The sequence below is a fragment of the Nannospalax galili genome, unplaced genomic scaffold, assembly GCF_000622305.1.
Source record: "Nannospalax galili isolate Female #2095 unplaced genomic scaffold, S.galili_v1.0 scaffold931, whole genome shotgun sequence".
Classification (NCBI taxonomy): domain Eukaryota; kingdom Metazoa; phylum Chordata; class Mammalia; order Rodentia; family Spalacidae; genus Nannospalax; species Nannospalax galili.
In genome coordinates, this window is record NW_008330062.1 from 865,733 (window position 1) to 887,146 (window position 21,414).

Here is a 21,414-nt window from a genome sequence, read left to right on the forward strand (position 1 = left end):
ATGGCCTGGGTGCCTAGTCCTCACCCTCTCAAGACAAGTTGTAGCCGCAAATGCTGATGAGAAAAAATTATTTTCTATCGGAGAATCAACATAAAAAGTCACTTTATTTAGAGGAAAACGCATTGATGTCAGACCTTGATACAGTTTATGTCTTCTGCCATTTTTTTAGGTAAACATGCTTTCCACTACATGACATTACTAAGTAGGTTAAGCATAGCCACGGGCAATCATCCATCATTATAGAATGAAGCATATTCTGTTCTCTGAAAGGTAAAAGTTTTCCACTGTACCGCGATGACATTTAATTTTTCATATCTCCTCGTAGTCCTGGAATGAATTTTGGCAGACCTGATGCAATTTAACAGCTTGGCAGTTTAAAATTGGGCAATGAATCACGCGGATTCACCAGAAACGAGTCGCTGCATAATATTTTCTCTGTGTCAGGAGAGAGCAAGCGAAGAACAGAGTCGGTGGCCAGCAGAAAGGTTTATGGCATACTTAATGCACACATCTGACCAGTAATGTATTTGCTATAATGTTTACGTAGTAGATGATCTCAGGGACCGATCTCTTATTTTTTGTTTTTTTTTTAAAGAGAAAAAATATCTGATTATAAATTTTAAAAAGACTCTATTTGAATTTAATTTGAATGTAAAAAAAATTAAAGTGGGAAAAATTTGCAGAGCAAAATTTGAAATTTTTGCTCCTCTCTCTACTGTCTCTCCTCCGTTCTCACCCTGGCCCAGTGTCTGGCTCTCATCTAGCCTCTCTTCCAGCATCCTAACCAGATTATTCATCACTTCTTACTGAACTTGCTGATTATTAAGTTTGTGCTGGAGAGCTAGCGTTCTGACTCTCACTAACATTCACCCAAGGAAGCAATGCTCCCTTTTCCTGCTTTCTATAAAAAGGTTTATTTGTGGTGTGTTTGGTGGGGCTGAAAGGGTCCAAAGGCCCTTCTATTTGATTTTTGACAAAGTGTACTGTGGATGGAAATCAATAGTGTCAGGCATGCTATCGGAGTCCCCGTGTGCTGCCTCTATAGCCTTTATTCCAGAGGCGAGATGAACCAAACAGGCAGAGAATGCCCTGACAAAACTCGTGACACTCACACTTTATTAGACACTCACCGAGCCCGCGACAGGGGCTTGGAGCCCACCCGACGGCCACACTTGCAGCACAGGCTGCAGGGATATTTGTCAGGGTCGTGGCCAGGAACGGCCATGATAAATTGACTTATCTATATGCTAAATGATTTCTGTTGCCGTGTATTAATTTCTCCCAAATTTTGTTACAGTCTGCATGCATTGTCCTGTACCCAGTCAGGAATATATATACATATTTTTTTTATTCCTTTCTTCTTTTTAATGGGAAAATAGAAAGTTTGACAGCCCAGAAAGTGGCTCAGTGCTTTCCACGAAGCCATCTGAAAGGTGAATGCACTCTCAGGAGGATTTCTCTCTGCACTTGCACCTGTGTGGACGGCTGGGCACCTCCACCCTGCACCAGGCAGGGACAGCATGCAGTATGGAGCTATTTACATTGCCTCAAAAGGGTGACATCTGTGTGAGTGACAGATGTCCATGCCAGAAGGCTTCTGTGCTCAACTCCTTGAGTGGATAAAGGATGGTTTCTAAAGAGGCTTACCCGCCCCCTAGCCGCTCATTCCTTCTGCAAATTTGCCATTTATATGAAAAATTCAAATGTCATCCTGTGTACAAAATATGCACTGTTCGTGGGAACATAAAACACTTGTGACACACCATGTTGGACACCCATGGAGTGCCCTCAGGGCAGGTGACTTGGGACACAAGTGGAATCATACAGGAAGAGCACCTTCTCTGTCTTCCTTCCCCTCAGCCTTCTGAACATGGCCCCTTCTGCCCCTGGCAAGACCACCAAGCATTCTAAGCAATGAATGAACATGTTACTTGGGAACATTTTCTTAATCCACTTTTTTTTTTCTCCTCTCCTTTAGACTTGTTAATTCCCCAAGATCTAGTTCACAAAGACAGACTAGAAAGTGCCAGAAGGAACTTCTGTGGAGTTAACTCATTTCAAAATCATGTAAAAGTCATTATTTTGCCCCATTTTCCTACTTTACAGTCTCATTTCAGCCCTTCCTCCCCTGACTCCAGCTCTGTCCTGAAATTGTTCTGAAGTGTTTATTATGCATCTTTACAATGAATAACAGTTCTTCCTCACTTGACGTAGAAACCAGCTAAGCAAATACAAGAAAATTTGCTTTGCAAAGATTTTTTGGCTTCATAAGCTTTTCCAGTTTTTCAGGAAATAAAAGAAACCCGACCCTTGGAGTAGCCAAATCTAAACCAGTTTGGGATGCGGGAATACACGCTTTTCATTATTTATTGCTTTCTTTTAAGTGACCAGAAATATTTACAAGGTATCATCCAGTAAATGTACATTATAAAAACAAACACCACAGGAACAACAAAACAAGACAAAACCAAAACTAATCAGCGGTGGGCATATCAAGGACCCTCGTTGTAAAGGTTGGCATGTGGCAGTGTTTAGACACCAGCATGTTGAAGAAGGAAAACCACCACTTTCCCATCCTCTGTGCAAACGCTTTCTTTTACCCTTTTCTGATGCCAAGGTCAATTTGAAAAGCAAAAAACAGACTCCTTTCCGGTTTGGGTCAGCTCTGAAGACGCTCGTGTGGTTCTTTGTTTGGTTGCGATGTCCCTGTAAGCATTGGCTGAACATGGTAAGTAAGCATGGTGTATGCCAGACCTCAGCCTGCTCCCTACAGGCGGACGGTGCCCTAGAGTCTGGGGTCCAACATTTCCTCCTCCATGTGGCGCAGACTTACACATCCCCACTTTGCAAAATCATATTATTCTAATGAGAATGCAAATGAAAGGAAAGCGGGTGGGAAATAGTGCTAGCTGAGCTACTTGTCAGAAATGCTTTCCTGGGGAGGGGCTGCTGAGAAGGGGTGGGTGAGCCCAGCTCCCTCCCCAGCAGCAGTGTTTGCTGGGGACTTGCATTGGGTGGCACATGGCCAAGTCTGAAGGAAACACATCTTCATTGACGTGCTTATTGTTACTGGTTCTTATTCATGGTATTTAAACAACTCATGCAGGTTTTGACAGCTTTCCCCCTTTCCGAATTTACGCAAGTCTTTTTTATTTGGGTAAGATGTCTGCAGACCTGTGGTCCCGGAGGGCAAAGGGAAAAGACAGTGTGGAAACAGGGTTGTGTGTGGCATATATGGAATTCTCTATGCCCTGGTCCAGGCTAGGGGGCTGGAAACATTTGTCACTGAGGCACAAGTAATAGCTGAGGCTCTGGGTTAGTCTGCTGGGCTCCTAAGCCACTTTTTAGAGAAGGGGACAGATCAGGAGCAGGAATAGAAAGAGATTCGCCTGGGGAGCTGTGCACAGATAACTCTCATTATGTCTCAAAATGATTCCTAGCCCTTTGTGGCCTTGGGCTTTTATTTTCCTTATAATGGGTTAGAAGTCCCGTGCTCTGTCCCAATCACTGAGAGCCGGTTGTTATGGCCACCTGAGGTCTGGTTATTAATATCCTTACAGGGGTTTACCTGGATCCTCTATGCTCAGACAAAGACAGACGGCAGAATCTTTTCAGGGTGGACCAAACAGATTCAGGCCCCTCTGCGAATAGGGGACCAGTCAGTTATATAGCAAGGGAAGCTGGGAAATAAAGTTCAGCATGACTCAAAGTAAGACAGCAGCTTTGTGTTGCTTGTGAAAGCTATGAGGGTCACAGAGAACACCCGGGGAACATGGGGGTGTCTATGTGTAGCATGGCCAGAGGAAGGTGGGGACTCCAGACTCCTCTGGACTTTGGCACCGGAGGGAGGATCCATGCATTTTCTTAATAAGATGTTGATTTTCAGTAGCATGCCATTAGATTGCAACACATTTTTTAAGGAAAGATGTTATCTTTGTGAAGTTGACTTATTTGCAAACTTAACATAAGCTTTCAAACCCACAGAAAATATGGCAGTGTGTTTATATTTAAAATAGATTTAAAAAAAAATCCAGTGAGTTGCTGTGAATTCATTTACCGCCCAATAATACAGGGATAAAAATAATTTATACTCCTATTTTAATTAAAAGCAAATCATTTTGGTAAAGCAATTGGAGCTCAGTCTAGTGGTTAGATCAGATAGTGGGAAGGCAGACTGTTTTAGCCGGCTTCTTGACTTGGGTGGGGACGGGCTGCATGTTTGGGGCAGGATCTTAACACTGCCCCACATTGCTTTTTGCAACAACAGTCATAGAGCTTGACTGCATTCAAACCACCCCCTACAGAGTTGTTAAGCAAAGATACTTTATGTGGCTAAGTCTCAGCCTTGGCCTGGGAGGTTGGTGGTTGACCATTAGTCGAGGAGATTGGAATGTTGGTGATTGGAAGTTTAGCCATGGGAGTGTGAGGTTTTCCACTTAAGCACAAAAATATTGGAAGTTGGAAGATCAGCATCATGTTGAAAAGGTCTGGGGCTGATTTCTATGGCCACCAAAAGACATCCCAACCAGTAGACACAAGCATGACTGGACCACTTTTTATCCCCATGGCAGATCCATGTCCCAGGTTCAAGATAAGAATTAAAATCATAAGGGGGTGGTATGTATAGAGAAATCAATTATAAGAGATGCTCAACTCACAGACTCACTGACTTCATATTCTCTCATTAAGTGTGTGGTTACTGTATCCTGGTTTAGAGATGAATGTGCTCAGTGTGGGCTGAAACATCCAGGAAGGAGTCAGTGAGGAAGAGAGAGCATTCCTGGTCTCTGAGCACCACTGACTCTCCAGAGCATGACTGGACTTACCTGGGGGACATAGATAAAGTACATGGAGCTGTTTCTACCTCCCAGGGAGTCGAGGTATTCATGCGCACAAATGTAAGATGTGAGCCCTGGGTGCTGAATGACAGCTCTGGGCAATCTCATGGTTTTGTTGGGCTTTTTAGAGAGAGCTGGTCAGTGAGAAAATTAAAGCAAATTCTACCTATAGTCTACATCTGCATCCATCACTTAGGTAATTGTTAGGTTGGAAGGCATCAGTGTGAAATGAGGCTCTAGACATGGAATCCAAAGCTCAAATTTGAGCCCTGTACTTAGAGTATGATCATATCTCTGGCTCTTCACTGGGCATTTCTAGAATGAGGTCATATTGATATTAAAGTAGGATATGTCAGTCTGCTTCATAAGCTTTAAAGTGCAGCACAGGAATGTAGTAAACTTTCCTCTTCTCTTACTTCTAACTTTCTCCGCTCGTTTGGAGGAGGTAATTTCTGTAAGGGAAACACTGATTTTTTTAAAAAATTTTGTTTTTGTTTGTTTCTTTGAGCTAGGGCCTCTCTATGTAGTTCAGGTTGGCTTTGAACTCAAGACCCTCTTACCTCAGTCTCCCAGGTGCTGGAGCTACAGGTGTGTGTCACTGTGTCTGGCTAAGGGGAAGATTTTGTTTCCTGAGAACAGGCAACTGGATTGGAGAGATTCATAGCCCTGCTTCCCGGGGCTCTTAAAAGTCCCAGTTTGAACAGTTCATGTAGCCAGCACTGAAGGAGCAGAGATTCATTTGGTTGGAAAAATGAGTCAACACAATTATCTCTTCCCTTCCAATCACAAATTTGTGTGTTGTGATTTCCAGTGAGGCACACTGGTGAGTAGGAGGAGCAGGGAGGGAAGGACTGGAATCCTGGCTTCCTATCTGGGGCTCTTTTCTTATATAATGGGTCAAAGTTTTATCATAGTTCCTCCTTCAAAGCAAAGCTGGTGAGGGTGACAGAAAGGTTCCATTAAACAGGGCTGTGTGGGACAGCAGAAGGAGGCCCTGGTCATTCCTGCACCAACAGGGAACCTGGTTCGTACGTCCAAGAAATAATTAGAAGTTACTAATGGATGCTGGAAAGATGGCTCCACATTTAAGAGCACGGGCCACTTTTGCAGAGGACCCTGGTTTGCTTCCCAGCACCCACATGGTGGCTCTCAACCATTTGAGGCTCTAGTTCCAGGTGATCTGACATCCTCTTCTGGCCTCCACAGGCAACTGCATACACATGACGCACATAATACATGCAAATGCTTTCATACATAAAATAAAAATGAATAAATATGTTGAAAATTACTAATGATTTAACTTTAGTTCTGACAGTAATTACAAAAACATTAAGGACCCACATGTCAGTTTAGACCAACCTACATTAGGATGTTTATTCATTCTGGAACTTGGATGAGCCTTTACACTCTCTATCTTTCAGTTTCCTTCTTGGCAAAATGGATACCATACTATCTCCATAAAATCACTATAAGACGCATTTAAAGAGAGACATATACAAATACTTGTTATTATTAGTCATGCCTTAAAACAGTTTAGACATGCAGGATGTCACTGTGGGTTAGAGTTGTCAGGAAAGTTCACGGCAAAACAAAAGGAATCTTTGGGCCACGGATTTTCTAGTTCTTGTACTAGGCAAGCAGAGCCTGAGCCTGGTAAATAAGGGACATGGCAGCACCCTGAGTCTAATGAAGTTTAGCCATTACAGGTTGTGTATAAAGTGTCCCCCCAAAGGCTCATGTGGTGGAGCCATGGTCACCAGCTGCCAGATCCCCTCATTAAGAGGTGACTGCATTATGGTTTGACTTCATTAATGGGTTAATTCATACTGAATGGGCTATTAGAAGGTGGGATTTAACTGGAGAAAGTAGGTCACTTGAGAGGAGACTTTGAGAGGGATGGCTTACCCTGGTCCCTCCACACGCACCCTGCCTCCACTTCCTGATCGCCATGAGGTAAGTAGCTCTGTTGTACTGTGTCTTCTCATTCTATCATGATGCTCTGTGTCTCCATATCCCCACAAGAGAGTCAGCCAATGAGGCACTAAAACCTCTGAAACGATGAGCCAAAATAAAACGTTCTCTTTTGGAGATAGGTCCGTGCATTAATATTGGAAACATTACTGTTTTCTCCTGATCTGGTATATCTTCCAAAGGCCCTTGAGTTAAAGGCTTGGACCCTTGTGGTGTTATTGGGGTGGGGGTGTTAGAAGCTTTGGGAGATGAGGTCTAGTAGAAGAAACTTGGGTATTGGGTGCCTCTTGGAATGAAATACTGGGACATTGATCTCTTCCTGTCTCTACTTCCTGGTCACCATGATTTGAGCAGCCCCCCCTAGTTGTGTGTGTTCACCACGATGCTCTGTGTTAGCACCGGCCTGAAGCAGCAACATTGAACTACTGGGAACTGAAACTTTGTAAACTGATTTAAAATAAACCTTTTCTTTTGTCAAGTTGATTGTCTCAGGGATTTTTGTCACAGTGACAGAAAACTAACAGTTATGTTGAACACCATGTGGAAGATATGAGTCATAGTCCTGACTTTACCATATTCTTTTCTTGTGATTTTGCAGAAGCTACTTGGACTTTCAAAACCTTGTCGTCTGTAAATCTGGGATGATATTAATTAGTTTCTGGGAAGATATTAATTAATTATTCATAACTCAGATTGTTGTGTTTTAGTGTACCTTCTATTACTGTGATAAAACAGTGATGAAAACCAATGAGAAGGAAAGGGTTTATTTGGCTTATAGCTCACAGTCCATCATCAATGGAAGCCAAGGCAGAAACTTGAGGCAGAGACCTGGAGACAGGAACTGAAGCAGAGACCATGGGGGAACACCCCTTCTTGGCTTGCTTCCCTGTCTTGCTCAGCTATCTTTCTTAGACAGCCCAGGCCCAGCTTCCCAGGAATGGCAATGACACAATGGGTTGGGCTCTTCTACATCAACCAGGAATCAAGAAAATGCCTCACAGACATGGCCACGGGCCAACCCCCTGGAGGTGATTCTTTAACTGAGAGTCCCTCTTTCCAGGTGACTAGGTTGTGTAAAGTTGATGAAAACTCACCAGCACAGTGAACTACCCTCACATTGTGTATTTGTGTACGTGTAGTACTTATAGTTACAAAGGACTTTGCACATACATGCTAGGAAAACCCCTACTACTGAGCTATAGCCCCAAAGTTAGCCTACTTCTTATATGATACCACTGAAAGCTTAATGTTCTCTCAGATGTCTAGAGAGGTTGTATTATGTTATTCTGAGTGTGTCTACTTCTAACGTTCTTCCTCGTGACCATGATTTTTTTTTTTCTTTTGTGTGTGTGGTACTTGGAATGAACATTGGGCTTCATACATGCTAGGCAAGGGTTCTACCACTGAACTACACTCACAGTCCTATTTTGGGTTTTGCTTTTTCATTTTTCATTTTGACATGAGCTTTCACTGAGTTTCCCAGGTTGACCTTGGAGTCACTGTGTAGCCCAGGCTAGCCTTGAACTTGTGATCCTCTTGCCTTAGCCTCCCGAGTGCTAGAATCACAAGCCTGTATCACCAAGCCCCTCTGAAGCTTTTTCTTCATCTCTCTTCTGGTATCAACTTATAGAGAGTGTTGTCTCTTTCTTTTAGACACAGACACAGATACAGACACACACACACACACACACACACACACACACACAAACACAGAGAGAGAGAGTCATTGTGTCATGGCAATGCAGAGCAGCCTGACAGTTTCATGAACTATATCACCGTTTCTTTCACCTGTAGTTGGGCCATCTTCTCTTTCTTTCAGCATCCTGACTGATGCTGTTAGGCTACTGTGACATGTGATAACTCTCAGAACATAGGAGTCTATGCAACAGAAGTCTCTGCTCTTGCAACCCCACTGTAGGTCTTCAGGATGGTCACTCTCCAGGGACAGTACTTAAGATCTGGCTCTGCCCTCTAAGCATAGTGTGGTTTCTGTTATTGCAGTGGAAGAGGAGGGCATTGGTGACACTCACATCTGCTTGAAAATCACCATCCTGTTCTGCTCCCAACCCACTGGCCTGAACCCCTTGTCCTCTGCTTCTTGGGAAGGGCTGAAATGGTGTATAAATGTCTATTTCTTGGGTCTCTGCCTTGGAGAGTTGTCTGTTTATCCATTCCATTTTCAGAGTGTAAGGCAGCATGGCCTCCCTCTTCTGTGAGTTCCCATCCTTTATCCAGCCTCACAAACCCTTTTCCAGGCACCAGGGCTGTTGGTTCCCAAACCTTGGTGCCTGGAGTCTTCTCAAGAACTTTAGCATAGGCTTCACATAAAACACAAGGCAAGCGTCGGAACACAATGCAAGATGATTTGGCTTCTATCCATGCCACTAACATTGTCATTTGGTTCTGAAATTCATCCTTGTCAAAAGTTCATGTGTTGAAAGTTTGGTTCCCAATGCAGAGGTGGGTCCTCTGGGAAGAGAGAGGATCAGGAAGACTCTGACCTTATCAGTGACTTAATCTGTTGATGGATTCACAGTGTTCCTGGGTACTGGGAGGTAGTTGGGGCCTTTAGAAGGTGAATCCTTGCTAGCTAGAGGAGCCAGATCATTTGGGGGTGTGCCCTCGAAAGGAATGTTTTACCTCTTTCCCTTCCCTGCTTCTCTTCCTGTTGTATCTCCCTCCCGCCCCCCCCTTCCTAGTTACCATGAAGCAAGCCTTTCGCTTCACCACACTCCTGCACCGTGATGCTCTGACTCATGATGGCCCAGAAATAACAGTCAGTCAACTATGGACTGAAGACCGAGACTGTGAGCCCAAACAGATCTTTCTTCGTTTAAGCTGATTTTCTCAAGTAATTTGTCACAGCAATGGAAAGCTGACTCGCACAGCTAGGATTGGCTTCGGGGTTCGATAGGTTGTGCTGGAGGAATCCATAGTCAGACAACATCATTGAAGTTAGTGGTATTTTGATGCAAGCAGGGATAATAGCTTTTTGTGTAGTCTGTCTTTCCAGGCACACTAGTAGGGCTCTACCTTCCTCTCCCTTTACATTGCTGAATAATTTCCAGAGTTTATTTTGTATTTAGTTCACAGTCCATATGTGAGAAGCCAGGCAGTGTCTCCCCTAATCTTTCTAAGAAAGATTTTCAGAAGGAAGGGCTGAATTGATGCATGGAACGCTCTCTCAGGTTACTGTCCTGTGAGTCGTTTCCGTACTCACAAAGCATTTGTTCTCCTAAGGGAACCAATATGTTTGGGTAAGTGACACGAAACAAGCTTGACTCCGAAAAGATTTAGCTTAATATCTGCCTATGCATTCCCAGGGCTGGCCGTCTGTGGACTGTGCATTAACGGCCCTGGCGGTGGTACAGCTGGTCAGGTATGATATCCGGCACGCAAATGTGACGTGATGCCCGTGGACTCCTGAGGGTAATTCAATGTGCCAGCCAGCTCGATGGGCAGAGAAGCTATAAACATAGTTGTCACAAGTGAGAAAGCGTGCTGGGCAGAAGGCACACTGGAGAAGCAAGCAGCTATGGAACTTGTCTCCAAGCCCTAATGAAAGTGTTAATTAGTGTATTGCAGAATTTACGGTGAGAACGGCCTCTCTGCCAAACCTCTCAGTGGCACGCTCCTTATTAAGCACTGCTTCCTTTCTACCCTTCTATTTTTCCCTTTTTTTATTGAATTATTCTGAATATCAAACAATGTATATTCATCATATTAGACCCTCCCCTATATCTGCACCACCCCTTACAAATTTCCTGTGCTCTAATATATATATATATATATATATATATATATATATATATATAGAGAGAGAGAGAGAGAGAGAGAGAGAGTCAGGTTTGTGTCCCCAAATGTCCTTTGGTGTGGGTTCATTCACTGGACCGTGGTTAAACTACCAAGAGTCTCACGCCTAAATGAGACCATCTCTCCCTTTCCAGCAGCCATAGGTTGCCAGTAGTTACTCAGGTAGGGTTCAGGTTTCTTACTCACATCCATGCTGGGATTTTGTCTGGCTTGAGCTTACATGGGATTTGTGAATGCTGTCAACATTGCTGTTAGTTCATATGAGTAACTGAGCAGCTTCTGGAAAACTCTGTTTCCTTGTGATCATCCACCTCCTCCGGCTCTTACAATCTTTTTGCCCTCTCTTCCACAATGTTCCCTGAGCCCTGGGAAGCAGAAGTTTGATCCAGGTGTCCTATTCAGGGATAAGCACTCTGCAGCCTCTTACTCTCTGCACATTGGCCAGTTGTGGGTTTCTGTGTTAATCACCATCTACTGTATAAGGAAGCTTCTCTGTTGAGAGTTGAGAGATGCATTATTCTATGGATATAACAATAAGTCATTAGAAATCAGTTTAATATTATACTTATTTAGCAGAATAATTGTATTAGGCTCTCCTCATGGCCTATGGGTTGCCTAGACACAGGTTTCTTTCTTTCTTCCGTCCCTCCCTCCCCCCTCCTCTTCCTTCTCCTCCTCCTCCCTATTCTTCTCTGTCTAGCCTATAATTGTGGCCAAGGGAATTGAGGGAAGGTTTTGAAGAGCCTTAGATGAAGAGAGAAGGCCAGCAGGGCACGTGGCCGGCTGTAGTTTATAGGAATAAGTATGCATTTAATCTATGTAATCATTAATCTTTCTTTATGTAAAAATGATTTGTAAATAGGGTTTTAAAGCAGCTGGTTAGCATATACATTGGCATCATAGATTAACTTGTTTCTGAAACACTTGATTTTATCACTCTGCCCAATAATTTATCCTGTGATTTATGGGGTGATATGATGTTTATTGTTTATCCTATAAAGAGAGTAGTGATTCACTGCACCATGATGAAACCCAGTAAGGTGGGGAAGTCTATCTTGCTGGCTCTGGTACATGGTGGGGTGAAAGTTCTTCCAGGAGTGGGGTTGTCCCCCAGACTATGCTTCAACAGTTTAGAAAATAATAGCACAGCCACAGCCTTATACTCTAGCCATATTTATTTTATATAGAAAAATAAAGTGTACAGCTTAATGTGTTTTAAATCCACAGATTTATTTTGATAATAAATGTGGCTTTCTTTGTTACAAGGACATCAACTTTAATAGCAAGGCTTCCTAATGCTGTGTGGTGATTGTGTTTCCCTTTCCCTGGCTTTATTTTGGGTCAAGTCACCACTGAAAGTCTCTCCAGCTTGGTTCTGGGTGCTCTGTGAGCTCAGAGGGTACCTTGATGCATTAGGCTCAGATAACAAATACAGTTGAAGGTAGAGTGAAATTTCAAGCCAGGTCTTCATCTCCATCTATGAACATCTCCCCAGGGATGCAGGGACTGGGTACAAGGAGTTTACGTGCTTGTTAGCACCTAGACAGCCTGCTGGGCCTCCCACCTGATGGGGAGAGAGCAGGCATTGCATGACTCTTCCAGACCTAGCCACATGTCCTCTAGGATCTCCCTTCCCTGTATGTCTTTGTACCTGTCTGGCTTCCTGGATAACTTGTTTTAGAATGAGAAGTCAATTCTCTACTGTACTTAATGCATAGTACCGGCAACTATAGCAGCTTAGTAGGAGCTCTCTAGTGCATTTATAATTTTTTGACTTACTTTCATTATTTTATTATTTTTATTTTATGTGTATGAATATTTTACCCACATACATGTAAGTGCACCATATGCATGCAATGCTTGTAGAAGCAAGAAGAGGGCATTGGATCCCTTGGAACTGGAGTTATGGACAGTTGTTAGCCACCATGTACTAGGAACCAAACCTGGGTCTTATGCAAGAGCAGTAAGTGCTCCTAATTGATGAGTCTATCCAGGCCCCATCTGGTACATTTAACTCCTTTGACTTCCACAGTCAGAGTAGGATATCCATACTGATCACCCTGATCATGCATTTGGAGCACTGGGTCCAAGTGAGGCCAACTTTGGTGGTGACAATGGAGGAGAAATGCATAACTCACAGTAGGTCTACAACCTGCTGTAATGGCACATATCTGCAATCCCAGCACTAGAGGATGTGATAGGAGAAGCATGAGTTGGAGGCCAGCCTTGGCTGCATAGTAAGGTCCTTTCTCAAATACAACACAACAAAAACAGAAACAAAAATTAAACAGCCAAAAATCTATAGAGGTAAGCCTGGATTCTTGACAGTCATCTTCACTCCACAAGGACATACGCCCCCAAGAATGGAACACACATGTGAAAAACAGACCCATCCCTGTGCTAATTAGCATTCTCCATGTCAAATGCATAGGATGTATTTGTGAAACCTGGACCCATTCCTACCTGAAACACTTTACCTCCTAAGAATTTCATGTGTCCTTTTTATTTTTATACTTAAGCCAATTTGACACAGACTTACAATTAAAAAAATATTTTGTTATTTTTATTTTATGTGTATGAGTGTATTGCCTGCATGTATGTGAGTGCACCCGTGTTGTGCAATGCCTAGGAGGTCGGAAGAGGGCTTCGGATTCCCCTGGAACTGGAGTTAAGGACAATTCGTAGCTGCCATGTGGGTGCTGGGAATCAAACCCGGGTCCTCTGCAAGAGCAGTCAGTGCTCTTAACCGCTGAGCCATCTCTCCAGTCCCCAGACTTATAAAGGTTTCTCATTCATGTGCTAGCTCTTCCCCAGGCTGCATTCATATTTTACCGTCAAACTTTTTATATGGAGAAGCTGTTCAGTCCCTTCCTTTTCTGTTTTTATCACTAGTTAACATGTGCGGTGTAGACATTCTCTAAGTACATTGTCTAAGCTTGATCCTTGACAGAGGCACCCAGGACTGTTGTTGCCATAGACAGCATCATCGCACCTTGACCTCTTTTGTGGGAGGGCTGCGTGTTAAACTGCATTTTAATAATTAGTATTGTGGCACACACCTGTGATCCTGGTTACAGGAGCGGCTGAGACAGGAAGATCGTAGGTTCAAAGCCTGCTGGGGTTATAGAGTGAATTCAAAGGGTCAGCCTGAGTACCTTAGTGAGTCTCTCTCAATCTAAAAATAAAGGGCTGAGGCTGAGGCTCAGTAATAGAGCATTTACCTAGAACGCACAAGGTCTTGGGTTAGAGTCCCAGGATCCCACAAAGAAATACACTTCAGCTCTTAAGAATGGTTATAGCAGCTTGCCTAGCTTATAAACCATGAGAAGGTTTTGCATATGCATGCTGTGTATGGTGTGTGCATACCAAGAGGAACGCATTTTATACTCAATCTTAGCCCAAAGACCCAGAGGCCAGACATACTTTTATGTAGTATATGGTCTAGTGCTCTATTATTTTGAGGAAAAGAAAGACAATTTTAGTTAGATTGACAAGTGTCTATTAGGTTGTAAAGAGCCTGCTGCAGCCTGTGGTAGAGGCTACACTTCTAAGATGGTCTATGGTAGATTAAGGATGGCTTCAAAGTCTTTTTTTTTTTTTTTTTTGCCTCTCTTATCAAAACACAAAGTGTCATGTTCCTTCCTTTGACTATGGGATGGACTTAATGATTTACTTGACCAATAAACTGTGGCCAAAAGGATGTTCTGGGTATCAAAAAAGAGAAGAATGAAACTGCATAAGCTAAACAATTTCTGTACAATGAAGACAATAACCAGCAGAATTAAGAAACCTATAGGATGGGAGAAAATGTTCTATCTCAGAAGAGGTTAATATCCCAAATATAAGGAACTCAAACAGCTCAATATTAAGCAAATAAATAACCCAGTTTTTAAAAATGGACAGAAGGCCCAGTGTGGCACAGGCTTGTAATCCAGCACTTGTGAGGTAGAACCAAGAGGATGGTGACTTTGAAGCCAGCCTGTGACAGAGCAAAACCCCACCTCAGCCTCAATAAACAAAGGGCTGGGAATTTAGCTCATAGGCGTAGTGCTTGCCTAATGGGGGCTATGGTTTGGTTTAATGATAGAATGCTTACCTGGAATCTACAAATGGGAAGCTAGGGATATGCTCAGTGATAGAACACCTGTCTAGAATCTACCAGTCAGGGACTGGAGGCATGGTTCAGTGGAAGAGCATTTGTTCAGAATCCACCTGTGAGGGGCTGAGGGTGTGGCTCAACAATTGAATGTTTGACTAGAATCTACCAGAAAGGGGTTGAGAGCATGGTTTGCTGTTGGAGCACTTGCTTAGCCTGTCCATGCCCTTAGAATGAAAAGAAGGAAGAAAGGGAGGGAGGGAGGGAGGGAGACAGAGAGAGGAAGGGAGGAAGGGTGGAAGGGAGGAAGAAAAGAAAGAAGAAAGGAAAAAAATAAGCCAAAGATTTGAATAGATGTTTCTCAAAAAAAAATGGCTTAAATAGCCAGTAGATATATAATAAAAGCTTAGTGTTGCAAATTAAAGCCACCAAGAGCTATGACCTCACCATCATTAAAGTGGTTACTTTTGAAAGATGAATGACAGCAAGTGTTGGAAATGGTGAGGAGTGAAGGAAACCCTTGAAAGATGTTGAGGGAAGTTTGCAGTCTTTATGGAAAACAGCTCGGATGTGCTTCAATTTTTAAAAAAGCTTTTCTCTACTGGGCTCCTGGCAGACAGATCCATGTATATTATTAGAATGAATGGTCAGGCTCTCTCCTTCCCTACTATAACTGTAGACAGTCAAGTTCAATGGTTGTTCTAGTGTCCTAGCTTGGACAGTCCCAGATCTTGATTACAGGCATTAAATGCTGGGGACCATCCAGGAATACAGATAATATGTCATTTCTGAGAAGCTAGAGGCTGAGAGTGGTATTTCTATCCAGAAATATCTTTCCCTTTGTGTTGTTCCCAGAAGACCTCAAGAGCTCTTACACACTGCTCAGGTGACCAAATGGCAGTGTTACAGAGGTGTGTGTGTGTGTGTGTGTGTGTGTGTGTGAGAGAGAGAGAGAGAGAGAGATAGAGAGAAAGAGAGAGAGAGAGAGAGAGAGAGAGAGAGATCCTTTGACCTCTTCTGGTTCCCCCTGCCCCTGAGGAGTCTGAGTTTTAGAACTTGTTTATACCACATTCCTGTTAATATCTCATAAAATACCATTTGCCAATAATGTCACCCTGTAATTACATCGCTGAACTGACTGTGCCTGTGTGTATGCTCTGTTTTCATCCTGTAGCTCCAACCTTTATAATGTTACCAATTGACACCATAATTAGTAGAGTTTACTGCCGCACTGATTATGAGGGGCGTCCTTGTCAATCAGCTTCTGTTTGTTTCTGTTTGAGGAACCATTATTTCTTTACCTCTAAACCTTGGCTAATTGACAGGGCACATGGGTGCAGGGCTGTGTGTGTATGGAAGAAGGATGCTCCCGGGCCTTCTTGCTCTTGACCTTCCAGCTCTTACATGGTCATTTTGCCTGTAGCTCTAGTGACAGAAGGCCTACACTGCAGCTGTTAAAGCAAGAAGGGGCCATGGCTCCAGTACACGTAATGGGTTGGGGTGCTGAGTGGGTGTCACTCTGGCCTTTCCATGGAGAGCCACATGGCCTTTGGCAAGTCGCCCAAGCTCTCTGGGGCTTGAATCCCCCACCCAGTTCTCCTTCCTGCCCTACCTGCCTCCAGGGGCTTCAAAGAGCTAACAGATGTGGAAGAGCTTTTGAAATAAGCGTGCCATATAAATTCAAGGTGTTTGGGAATGGTTTTCTCATAAACCTGCCAACACTATCTTTTTGGAAAAGACAGAAGTCACAAATCCACTCTCGTTTTAATTTACCCCGGTATTTCCTCAGCAGATGGTTAAAATGTTGCCTGTCGTGTGTCCTCTGTGCCAGCACCTGTAGACTACTGTCTTCTCTATAAACTAAGGACTTTGGTAACCCAGGCCTGACATCCTCTGATCCCTGTAAGGCGATGGGGGCAGGAGAGCAAGCAAGGGCTTCCCACCCCTCAAAGTTTTTAGTGTGCCATACAGGGACTGGAGCTTCTGACCTAAATCCTGCCTATCTCAGCTCTTGCAAGGTACACCGAGGGACTTCCAGACCTCAATGCCTCTCCATTCATGCAGCCATGAGGGGGGCACCCCAATTGTGGTCTAGTCTGCCCCCAAGAAGCAAATCAGGGTCCCATCTCTATCCCTATGCATATAGGAGACCTTGCCTTGCCTTCGCTGCTAGCGGTACATATGGGGCACCCAGAGTCCCCATTTGTGGGTTCTGAGTCTAGAAAGACTATAGAAAGAATTAGGATGCTTGATTTTAGTAGGAGGGCAAACTCCATCTTCAGTGCAGTGAAGAGAACATAAAAACTGATCACACGTTACTTCCTGGCCTCCTAGTCTGATAGTCCACTGGGTTGGGCACCCTGGACATCACAAAACGCCCAGAGCTGAAACAGCTGTAGACCCTCACTGCTGCCTGCATTGCAGATTGCATTCCTGGGGACCATGTTCCAACCTCTGGCCAATCAGCTCCAATGACAAGACGTTCGATGCTCCATCAGGCAGTGTTTGGCACTGCCTGGTTCCCATTGTGCTTCTGGTCATCAAGCACAGCCAGGAGCATCCTCCCTGGACATGCAGCTGTTGGTCCCAGGCATCCCTCACCCTGGGTGTGCAGCGATGGCTCCACCATTCCCTTTCTGAATATGTGCTGATCAAAGATACTTCACTAGAATCTCCTTTATTTTCCATTTGCTACGCCTTTAGCCCCTCTGTTCATGACCCAGGATATCCAAGTTTCAAGTTCTTAGAAACAGCCTCCCAACCTCGTTATGGCACTGACCAATGGTTCACATCAAATCATAGCCTGCCTTTTGGGAAGCGTGACAGGGGCTGCCCTTCTGTGGCAGGTCCTGGCCTCTCTTCTGTTCCCCTGAGGCCCTAACATGCATGCCCTTTTCAGCATGTGGCCTTGTGTGTTAAACACATACCTCCCGTGTACTAGCTGTGCAGTGCAATACGATTCACAGAGCAGGCAGTTCTTCCTCCTAGGGACCGTGGAACAGGACACACTGGGAAAACTTCCACTTGCTCCAGGAGTTTAAAAGTAGGGGCGGCAGTGGGTGTGGGGTGGGGTTGGGACCAGCCAAGTCCATGGCTCTCTTTGCCCATGTCTTCATGGCAAAGTGCCACTGTATACTTCAGAACTTGCCCCCCTCCCCTTTACCCTTTCTTCCTCATCCTTCACCAACCTCTTCTTTACCTATCACTGATTGCTTGGATACAAGGTTCCAAAATCTCTCCCCTTAACACCCCAGGTCTCTTAAGGACCTCTCTTAACTCTCTTCCCCCATCTATGACACCTAGATGCTCAGTTGAGGAGTCTGCCAAGCTGACCATCCAGGTCTTTGCAGGCAAGTTCCCTTCTTTCAGACACCAGAGCAGATTCGAATGCTCTGAGGATATATGTGATGCATGCTATCTTCCTCCTCTCCAGTTCAGCTCTGTGATTTAGCTTTCCTGTTCAGTTCCAGAATTCCACAGAGGATATCACCAGATTCCCAAATCTTTTGTCAAAGTAATTGAGCATAGCATCTTTTCAGGTTTGTGTTTCCAAAGATGCATTCTCTCTCTTCACTCATTTGTTCTGTCTGAGCTATTCGAAACTTTTCACTTACCCCATCCCTTGGAAGGAATTTGAGTTTTAGGCTGATAATTTATGTTTATGCTGAGAATGCGATTTCCTTTCTGCACCCGGGATGATTAATAGACTTCTCTCTGTAAATTAGTACAAGAGAGGACAGAGGGAAATTGCTAACCAAACCAAGAATTTCTCTGTTTTCTTATGACTCTGAGCTCTTTCTTATCCCTGGTCTCTAGATGCACAGGTCACCTGGTCCTTGTGCCTTGGACAGCAGGAAACTCATCCTTTCTTACCACATCCTGAGTACTTTCCTTTAGGAGCAAAGATCAGCCACACCCACACTTCCAGCTCCCTGTCCTCCTGTACCCCAAGAGCTAAGGATGGCTTTCAAATCTTTTCAATGGTTGAAAGTCTCAAAAACAAAAAAGAATAATATTTTATGACACGTGAAAAATGATATGAAATTCTAATTTCCATGTCCCTAAATAAAGTTTTCTTGGAAGCCAGCCACACTCACTCATTTACGTATTGTCTGGCTCGCTTCACGCTGCGCTGGGAGAGTGGAGCAGAAGCGACAGGGACCTTATGGCCCGTGAAGCCTAAAATATTTACTATCTGGCCCGCTGAAGAAAGCATTTGCTGATGCTTGCTTTAGGGAAAGAAAGAGAGTTTCCTTGTTGCCTTTGGTGGATAATGGGCTCGTGGTTGCCTGGCTTACGGTGATTGTTTATTCCCGGTACCCGCGACCTGCCTTTTCCCTCCTAACACCCGCCCCCCACTTGCTCTCACTCCACATGATTTGTATGGATTTGAGGTGCCTTCAGCCTGACCACGCCCCCGAGATGGAGCCCAGGATTCAAGCTGATCCAATTGCCAAGGATTCAAGCTGATCCAATTGTCCTCCCCCAGGCAGATCAATTCATTCTGTGTGATGGTCATTTGACTCTGCAGGATCAGTATGGTCTGTGTCAGGACACCTGAGCAAGAAGCCCATCCCTTTAGATGTTTATTGGGGTATGTGGAAGGAGCAGTAAACGGAAGGGGAAGTAACTGCAGGTAACTGTGACCATGACAGATTTGATAGGAGGTTTAGACTTAGCAACCTGTTTTTTATCTCTGGGTCAAACTGGTCCTGGTTCCCTCAGCCCTTGTGGTTTTGGTTGGGTACACACATTTATATCTGAGTTTCCATGGGTGGTGGGTTACGCGGTATCATGTGTATCACTTAAAATAGAGGCCCTGGCTCATACTCCCCATCCATGCCCAATGGCTGGGAATATATGTCCCTGGTTCCAGGGCAGGCCTGGGAGACACTCAACCAATTCCATTAAAACCAGTGGGTCCAGCTGATCCTGAACCAGGGCTAGACTGCTCATGTTTCTCAGAGGTGAGGAGGCCAGAGCTTCATGGCGAGAGAGAGAGAGAGAGAGAGAGAGAGAGAGAGAGAGAGAGAGAGAGAATGTGAGTCCACAGGACAGCCATGCTGTCACCAGCCCCACCTTCACACCCACTGTGTTCAAGGTTGTGACTTGGGCTGGATGACCCAGCAGAGTGGCGGTCATGGAGTGCCTGCCTGCTTTGCAGGGGTGGCCCTGTTACTGCCTGCAAGCTGAGCGTCCCCACAGCTTGGAGTCTGCCGCAGTGGGAGCCGTAACACCACAGGTCTTCTCTTGGGTGTTGTAAAAAAAAAATCAGTGTAATTCAGGTGACAGCAAGATACCAGGTAGAAGGTACAGAACGAATACTGCTGCTACTGATGCCAGTAAACAAGGATGGCTGTGTTGACAGAAGGCCTCCAGGAACAGGGGAAAATTGGGTACCACCTGAGCATCCATCCTCATCGCATAGATGGGATCCATATCTCAATACCCCACTGAAGCAGATGTCGTGGTGTCCTGAGTCTTTTGTGAGGGAGGATGAAACGAAGATTAGGGGTCTTGTCTCTGATGTCTCTGTTGAAATGACAGCAGGTTGCCAGGCTCCTGGTGCAGGCATTTAAAGCAACATTGCTTTCAGAAACAATGTCTGGAAGAAGTAAGAGCAGCATCTGGCTGCCTGTCTGCCCTGGACATTCATGTTGTCCAGCAATGTTAACAGTATGATCTGGCTCAACCTCTCCTTCCTGCCCACCCACACGCTGAAGGAGGCTGCTAGCGCTAGCCCTAAAAGCCTGTTTTCTGCAGCAGAGATGATGACAGGATTCTTTGAGGGTGCCCTCCATGTTACAAACAACTCTGGGGTTTCATGGACAATTAAACGGGTCCAGAAAAACACCCTGTGGCTCCTTAGGGTTTAAGAATCAGTGCATATGGACCCAATTTCCTGTGTGGCATGGATGTGTTTAAGCATAAAGGAAGAAGTAGGTGGGATCAGTGGAATTAGTTTGTGAGATCTGCAGTCCCCAGATCTGTGACTGTGGTGTCCCACTGCTAGGACCTACACTGGGTCTTTGACAGCCCTGAGGATCCTCATCCAGCGTCATGCCATGATGTGACTCCCTTATAATAACATTCAGTTTACAAAGTAGATGGTAAGGTGAGCCTTGCTTGTATCCTCCTTTTGATTCTTCCAAATGAATCAGTTTTGGATGACTCGATAATACTTTCTGTTTATATGAAAGAGAGAGAGAGAGGCATAAACTAAACTCTAATACTAAAGCTCAGATATTACAGCTAAGGCCGGAGGAGGCATCTAGGGTACTCCACCTCAAGGTCGGAGTACAGAAAATCCTTCCCATCAGTTCCAGAGAGATGGGGAAACAGGAGGATTAAGACGGAGAGCTGACTGAGACGGGTGGTCCTTGATGAAATTATGAAACAAGAAATCCCTATCCTCAATCTAATCAGGCCTCTATCTACTCTGCCAGCCACCAGAATATGCTCCAGCTTTTCGGAGAAAGCACTAGAAAGAAGAGGTCTTTAGAAATGTGACCAATTTTCTGTATTTCCAGGACCAAGCAAGGACCAGGAACAATGGCGGAGCAGGTGAGAGGATCGCCAGACAGTGGGGTGGGGAAGACCCCAGGTTCTGCCACTGGGGTCAGAATGAGGGGTCTGAAGATGGAAACCGGAGCTATGACCCTCAGCCCAACGGCCAGGTCTTCCCTGGGGAGACCT